Here is a 7,452-nt window from a genome sequence, read left to right on the forward strand (position 1 = left end):
TTGGGGTGTGTGTCTCAACTTGTGTTTGATTGTCCTTTCAGGGGACATCCATGGAGAAGTGAGCCAAACCCTGGCCATCCCCTGCCCTGTACCAAAGCCCAGCCTCCAGAACTTCACTCAGACCTGGACCTTCATGGGACAAACCCCGCCCATCCTCACACACAACAGCAGCCGCTCACACCAGCATATCTCAGACCTGTGGAAGAACCGGGTTCAGAACTTTTCAGATAACGGGTCGCTCCTGATCCAGAACCCAGAGGGCCAGAACCTCACAGCAACGTACACCTGCAAGGTGTTAGCCGACCGGACCCTGCAGCTGGTGCAGACATATGTCAGCTTCACAGGTACGGATACAGGAAGTGAAAGATAAAGAGGAGAAACTAAAAAAATAAAAAATAAATAAATAAAAACTCAGCTGAGCTGGTCTGGAGCCACAGAGAGCTTTACTTTCGACTGATCTAAGTCCATTTGTGATAATGCTACACCAGAATTTTTCAGAATAAATCATTTCAGTGCTGAAAGCCACAGAATTAACACTGTGATTCTTCATATTTTAGAGACTCCTTAACAAACATGTAGGCATTGTCCATAACACTAACTACCAGGACAGATGATCAGATGAAACAAAATGTTCTATTTTTGACATAAGCATTTAATGTGCAAAGATACTCCTTACTTATGGCACTCAGCATACTTCTATTAATAATATTGCAGTTACATGCTGAGGCTTCCAGTGCATCTACCACATAGTTCTCCTTAGAAAGAGCTGCTGAAAGTCAGTCTTAGATTCCTTCATGACTGGCTTTGGTTCAGGGTGAAAATGCTGTCAGCTGTAACCCCCTCTGAAGAAGTGTGTCTTTATTTACAGGTGCAGATAAGCATTCTGGGAGTGCCACCCTGCTCCCTGCTGCTGTTGCAGTTGCTGCTGTTGTTCTTGTTCTTCTCGTGACAGTACTCATAGTAGCATGGAAAAAAGGTACAGAGAAATATGAACTCTTTGGACCTCATTATTCTAGACCCATATTTTAAAACTGTTTTGCCAGCTCTGTAGTACACTGGTGATCAAACTGAACTGCTACCCATAAAGCACACACAAAAACACACACATACATGTATACCTGCACACACACACATTTCCAACATGGTATTCTTGGAGAGACACCTGGCACCCTGCTGCCATCATTGTTCTTGTTATCGTTGCAATAGCAATGCTGTTTACTATAGGTTATCTGTCTTTAGTCCAAGATTTAAAATCTGGCCAAATGTGAGAGCCTGTAGAACAGTGGTAATCGAACTGAAGTGCTGTTCCGAGCATATAATCATAGGCATCACACTACCCCCCCCACCCACACATGCACACACACGAATGTACAGAAATACATTCAAAAACAAACACATACACATGTGCATTCACACATGTACATTATACATTTTTCACGTAGGAAAGAAAAGGCAAGCAGTGCTTGACTTATGCACTGCTTAGATTCTGTTACTGAGACTGACAGCAGTTACACGAAGGAGCTGTATTTTGTCTCCTGTTGTATAGAGATTGATCAGAGTGTGAGTGTGAGTGTTATGCATATGGCCCTGGATATGATTTACATGTCTGTGTACTACAGGGTGGCTCCAAAGATTAATACAGTTAATACAAGGACTAAGAGGTAAGACTGAATCCAGGTGCATTTCCTTACTATCATACAGAACAATAATACCTCATCTGTCAAAAGGCAGTGTAGTGTTTACATATTTCCTGTTATGGTATTTTGATATTTTAACTTGAATACACTGTTCTGATATATTTAACTTCTTTGTAATACATAAATAATTTAACTGAGGTATAGTACATTAGTATTAGAACTCAAACATTATGTATTGATAGTTTAACTAATGCTGTGATGTTAACAGCTATTATGGATTATAATGTATTATTAATACACCTGGAGTAAAGTGTCAATATTCAAACTAGATTATATTGAACTGATTATATTATGTTTACATTTTCACTGGAGTTCAGCATGTTGACATTAAGATTTGGGTGGTATGTGATGCAGATATAAAAGTTGAATGAGGTAAGCACTACTGACATGGGCACGATGACATCACCTCATTAATGTGGAGCACTGGGACTGAAGGCCTCTGGATTTGTTAGTTAAACATTACTGGCATTTAAAGAATGGGCACGATGACATCACCTCATTAATGTGGGGCACCGGGACTGAAGGCCTCTGGATGTGGATGGGCCTGCTTTGTTCTCTCTGTGGCTCATATCCTCCTTCCTGCAGGTGATGGTAACCAGGGGAGAGGAGAAGGACCACAAGATGGAGGAGTGGAGTTACAGCCTCTGGGTGGTAATCAGGGGAGAGGAGAAGGACCACAGGATAGAGGAGAGGAGGGCCATCTTCTTGATGTGGTCAGTTCTTCAGGTACTGACTCTTAACTCAGTTACAGCGTATTTTTTCTTTAACTGAGGTAAAGTGCACTGATATTTATACCTGATTATTGTGTATTGATGTTTTGGCTGGAGTTGACCACACTGATGTTTAAACTTGATTGTAAAACACTTTACGTATTTCCCGCCTCTTATAGTTGGGGTTCAAAAGGAGCAAGATGGAGAAGGAGGAAATGGACAGACGCCCAATCACCACGGTAACCAGGATGAAGCAGGCCCATACCTGGTTATGCAGGACGTCCCAGACCCCAAGAGAGAGAGGGTGGGGCACAAATCATCAGACTCTGGGGGTGCAGAGGGGGGCGCTGCAGTCACACCGTGGAGCCGAGGAGCTGAAACTGAACTTCTGAAGTGGTGAACACTGAGCAATGCTGCATTTCAACAGACTGCAGCACTGCTCAACAACCTTTTCAGAGGTGATGTGCATATATAAAGTGTATATATACTGTATGTATAAAAATATATATTTTAATTTATTTTTATATATTTTTATATGTATTTATTAAAGTAGAAATGCACCGATCCACTTTTTTTCAGTTTCAATCCGATTCCGATACATGAATTTGGATATCTGCCGATACCGATACAGATACCGATACCGATACCAGAGCTCTTTTTTCTTGAATAATATTAGGGCTGCCCCCTAATAGTCGACTAAACGTTAGTCGATGAGAAGAGTCTTAGTCGACCGGGTTTTCAGTAGCCGGTTAGTCACAGAAAAAAACCCTCAGACTCCATTCGGGAGCTGCGCCTTGTCGTTAAAAAGTTATTAGACTATGTCGGGCAGGTAATCATCTAAAGCAGTGTTTCTCAATCCTACTCCTGGAGCCCCCCTGTCCTGCATATCTTCTATCTATCCTTACTCCAAACACACCTGATTGAAATTAGTGTGAGCTCTTGATTAAATCAGGTGTGCCCAGCTAATCAAAAGTGCCACTGAGTTCAGTCAGGTAGGTAGAGCAGGGAAAGATGGAAAACGTGCAGAGCAGGGGGGCCCAGGAGCAGGATTGAGAATCAGTGATCTAAAGTGTGGGATCATTTCCAGCGTGTAAAGGACGACCCCAAGAATGTGACATGCAAAGATTCGCCTATCATTCGTCGAGCTCAAACATGACTTAGGGAAGACCAGGGATGGTTGTTTTTGACATTTCTGTCTGTATCTTGGAGCTCTTTTGAGCCAGTGTGTTAAAAATGTGAAAGAAACTAGTTACATGTGTCTGCTATTAAATGGTGTAGCTGTTATCTCTGCAACACAAACAGAAAATGCATGGTTTAGTCTCAAACACAAGGAGTAAAATGTTTCAATTCACCCCATAGTCTGGGTTAGTTGTAACGTACCCGGGGGTGAAATGTAACATTATGATATACACTGGGGTGAAATGTAACATGAAATAAGGACTATGACAAAAACTTGATATTGAAAGGTTTTTATTCAACACTTGAACTTGAACAAATGACTTTTTAACAACTGCTGTGTGTGTGTGTGTGTGAGCCAAGTATGTCAGTAACTGTCAGTCATAGTAATGACAGGCCTTTGAACATAATAAAATTGAAAACTGTGTGTTCGTCTGTGTTTGTGCTTGCTTGTCACAGTGGTGACAGACATGGCACTCCTGGAGTGCAGGCCTTATGGGCCCACAGAGTAGCCAACAGGTCTTACACTAACATTTGAACATAATAAAACTTAAAATTGAACATTATTTTGTGTCTGTGTGTCTGTATGTGCCAAGTTGTTAGTCACTGTCAGAGTCACAGTGGTGACAGATGTATGGCACTCCTGGAGTGTAGGTTTCGTGGGCCCACAGGCTACAGGTCATGCACCGAACCCAACCTTCTTTTGGCTTTGAGTTATTGAAGTGTTCCATGCACACAATACAGAAATTCTCATCAGCATCTGAGGAATCTGTCCTGTGGTTCGATGTTATGCATTTTCTGACTTTTCTTTCTTGATGTTTTCTTAGACACCCTAGGTCGTTGTTGGTTTGTGCGAGTCGATTTGTCTTGTTTCTTGCCCAGACCTTTCTTTGGCAAGCTTATTTTCCGTTTCACCTTGTCAGACCTTCTTCTCTGCTCTTCTTCAAGGGCCATCTTGACAGGTGTATCAGTGAGTATTGCTGTTTGTTTCCTCTTCCTTCCTGTTACAGGGATTTTTCTTGGTCCAGCTTTTGGTAAGGGTTGCACATCAACTGCGCTAAAGTTCAAGTGAATCAGTGTTTCTTCACAGCTTGATGGGGTGGTGAAAAATTAATCCACATTTTTGTAACATCCAGATTAGACTACTGTAATGCCCTCTTGTCAGGATGTGCAAATGTCTCATTAAAAACCCCTTCAGCTGGTACAAAAATGGAGCTGCTCGAATCTTAACTAAAACTAAACGCTTTGAGTACATTACCCCAGTTGTGGCTTCTCTCCATTGGCTTCCTATTAAATACCGGATCATTTTTAAAATACTCTTACTCACATTTAAGGCTTTAAATAGGCTTGCCCCTCCCTATCTTAAGGACCTTCTTCACCCATGCCTTCCCCAGAGAGCCCTTCGTTCCCAAAATGCTGGGCTTCTCATCATTCCAAGAGTGGGCAAAACTACTATAGGCGGTAGAGCCTTTTCCTATCAAGCCCCTCTCCTGTGGAACAGCTTCCCCACCGAGATTTGGGGAACAGACTCTCTCCACATTTAAGTCTAGGCTCAAAACATATATATACAGTAAATCCTTCAGCTGAGGGACATGGCCTGGTGCTGGCGTGGATCATAGAGTCTCTGGTGGATGAAGTGGCCATTGCTTTCATGGACTCTGTGCTGTGATCTGGCTCTGTCACAATGATTAATAGCTCTGTCACAATGATTATCTACACCCTCTCTCTCTCACACGCAAACATGCATGCACACACAAGCACATAGAGAGAAGAAGATAAAGGAGTAGAAGAACAGGAGAGAAGAGGAACAGGAACAATGTCTTCTGAGTGCTTCAGGTAATGACTCTGCATTCATATTTATACTTGATTATAGCATATTAATGTTTTGGCTGGAGTTGACCACATTGATATTTAAACTTGACTGAAACACTTTACATACTTTCTGCTTCTTGTAGGTGAGGATCAAACGAGATGGAAATGGAGAGCCGGAGGAGTTTCTGATTGGGTAAGGGCTCACCGTAGAGTATAGCTGTCTCCATGGTGATAGCGGCCCTGTGAGAGAGGGGAAGGGCGGGGTCACCTGCGTTGTGACATCACAGGCAGGACAAGCGTCACTGCCACTGGCAGGCAGGGGGCGGGGCTGCCTGGATCCACAGACACCCAATCGCCACGGTTACCAGAAGCAAGCAGGTTCATACCTGGATACGCAGGACGTCCCAGAGCCAGAGAGAGAGAGGGCGGGGCACAAATCATCAGACTCTGGGGGTCCAGAGGGGGGCGCTGCAGTCACACCCTGGAGCTGAGGAGCTGAAACTGAACTTCCTGAGTAACTGTGCAGCTGTGAGCTGAAGGATCTGCTCAGGAAGCAGAGAATGGAGAGAAAGTGATGAAGACTGAGCAAGAGACTGCAGCACTGCTCAACACCCACTTCACCTCTGAACACTGATGCCTTTTATGTGTGTATATACTGTATATATAAAAATATATATATTCATATTTTAATGAACTGATTTGTGATTTGGATCTTTAACCTCCATGTGTATGTGTGTTCATGTATGTGTGTCTTGTGTGGATTGTGTATGTGACTGATGCATGTATGAGTTTTGAGTATGTGTGTGTAGACTGTTTAAACTGTATGTAAGTATGTATGTGTATACAGTTTGTGTGCACCTGTGAAATGAGCGTGTGCATGGTGTGTGTATGGTGAATAGACTGTTTTAGTGTATTGTGTTCATGTGGGCATTCTTTGGACAGGACAGGGCAATGGGAGGAGTATGAGCTCAGTGACTGTTTCAACCAGCAGGTGGCGACAGAGTTCAGGTCTCTCAGAGACGCCCATATCAGACACAATACTGTAGAACACTCAGTCCCCACATGCATCAAGCATGACATCACATTACATTACATTCATTTAGCAGATGCTTTTATCCAGAGCAACTTCCAGCACAAGAGAACATATGTGTATTTATTCAAGTTGAGTAACAGTGTCAGACTGGGCTAACAACACTCCCAGACCAGTGAGTGTGGGTACAACATTACTCAAGCACTACCACAAGTTAACTTGTGCTAAACTGAAACTACACAGCCTACAAAACTAAGGGAAGTCAAGTAGAGACACTACTACACATCACAGTCACTAGATCACAGTATCCATGAGGCATTGCGATATTACAAGTAAAATAAGCAGCAAGTGATACAAGTGAATTCATGTAATATAAAGTAGCACATTTACTCACTAGATATTAAATAACCATAACTTTAAGCCTAACTCGAAACCCTGCAGTCATTAGCAAGTAAAGCATATACTCGATAGGCATTAAGAAAGCTTACCCCCGTCACTGGGGACCATGCTACACCCCCAGGGGTCCCCACTGTCACCGTTCTGCACCCCCGTATCAGGTGCCAAAAGGTGCGCACTGAACACACATTCAGCACTCATACAACACAGAGACAACCAAAGGCAAGAAGAGCATAGTTTTTCCCCCACTGAGTGCGCCAAGCAGCCAAGAACACAACAAATGAGCAGAGTGTGTCCCAGTGTCTTCTTCTAAATAACGAGGTATGGATCTCATTTTGGGAACTGCTGGGACTGCAGCCACGCGCTGCTACTGCTTGATAGCCAACTATCCTTCTCTTCTCAGGTGGTAGCGGTGAGTCAGGCGTGCAGATTCTTCTTCTACAACATCCGAAGGATCCACCCCTATCTCACTACATACTCTACACAGCTCCTGGTTCAGGCCCTGGTGCTCTCACACCTGGACTACTGCAACTCCCTTTTGGCTTGCCTTTCCACCTGTGCAATCAAACCTTTACAGCTAATTGAGTGCAGAATGCAGCTTCACAACCTGTCTACAATCTCATTAAATATA

The 7,452-nt window shown here is 43.2% G+C and overlaps 1 long non-coding RNA gene across 1 annotated transcript; it reads left to right on the forward strand.

Moving 5' to 3' along the window:
* The first annotated feature begins 954 nt into the window (after positions 1–954).
* LOC118768995 lies at positions 955–2,312 on the forward strand. The gene is made up of 3 exons (XR_005004470.1): positions 955–976; positions 1,620–1,661; positions 2,283–2,312. It is a non-coding gene; the product is annotated as an uncharacterized LOC118768995 (long non-coding RNA).
* Positions 2,313–7,452: the final 5,140 nt, after the last annotated feature.

The sequence above is a fragment of the Megalops cyprinoides genome, chromosome 2 (genome assembly GCF_013368585.1).
Source record: "Megalops cyprinoides isolate fMegCyp1 chromosome 2, fMegCyp1.pri, whole genome shotgun sequence".
Lineage (NCBI taxonomy): Eukaryota > Metazoa > Chordata > Actinopteri > Elopiformes > Megalopidae > Megalops > Megalops cyprinoides.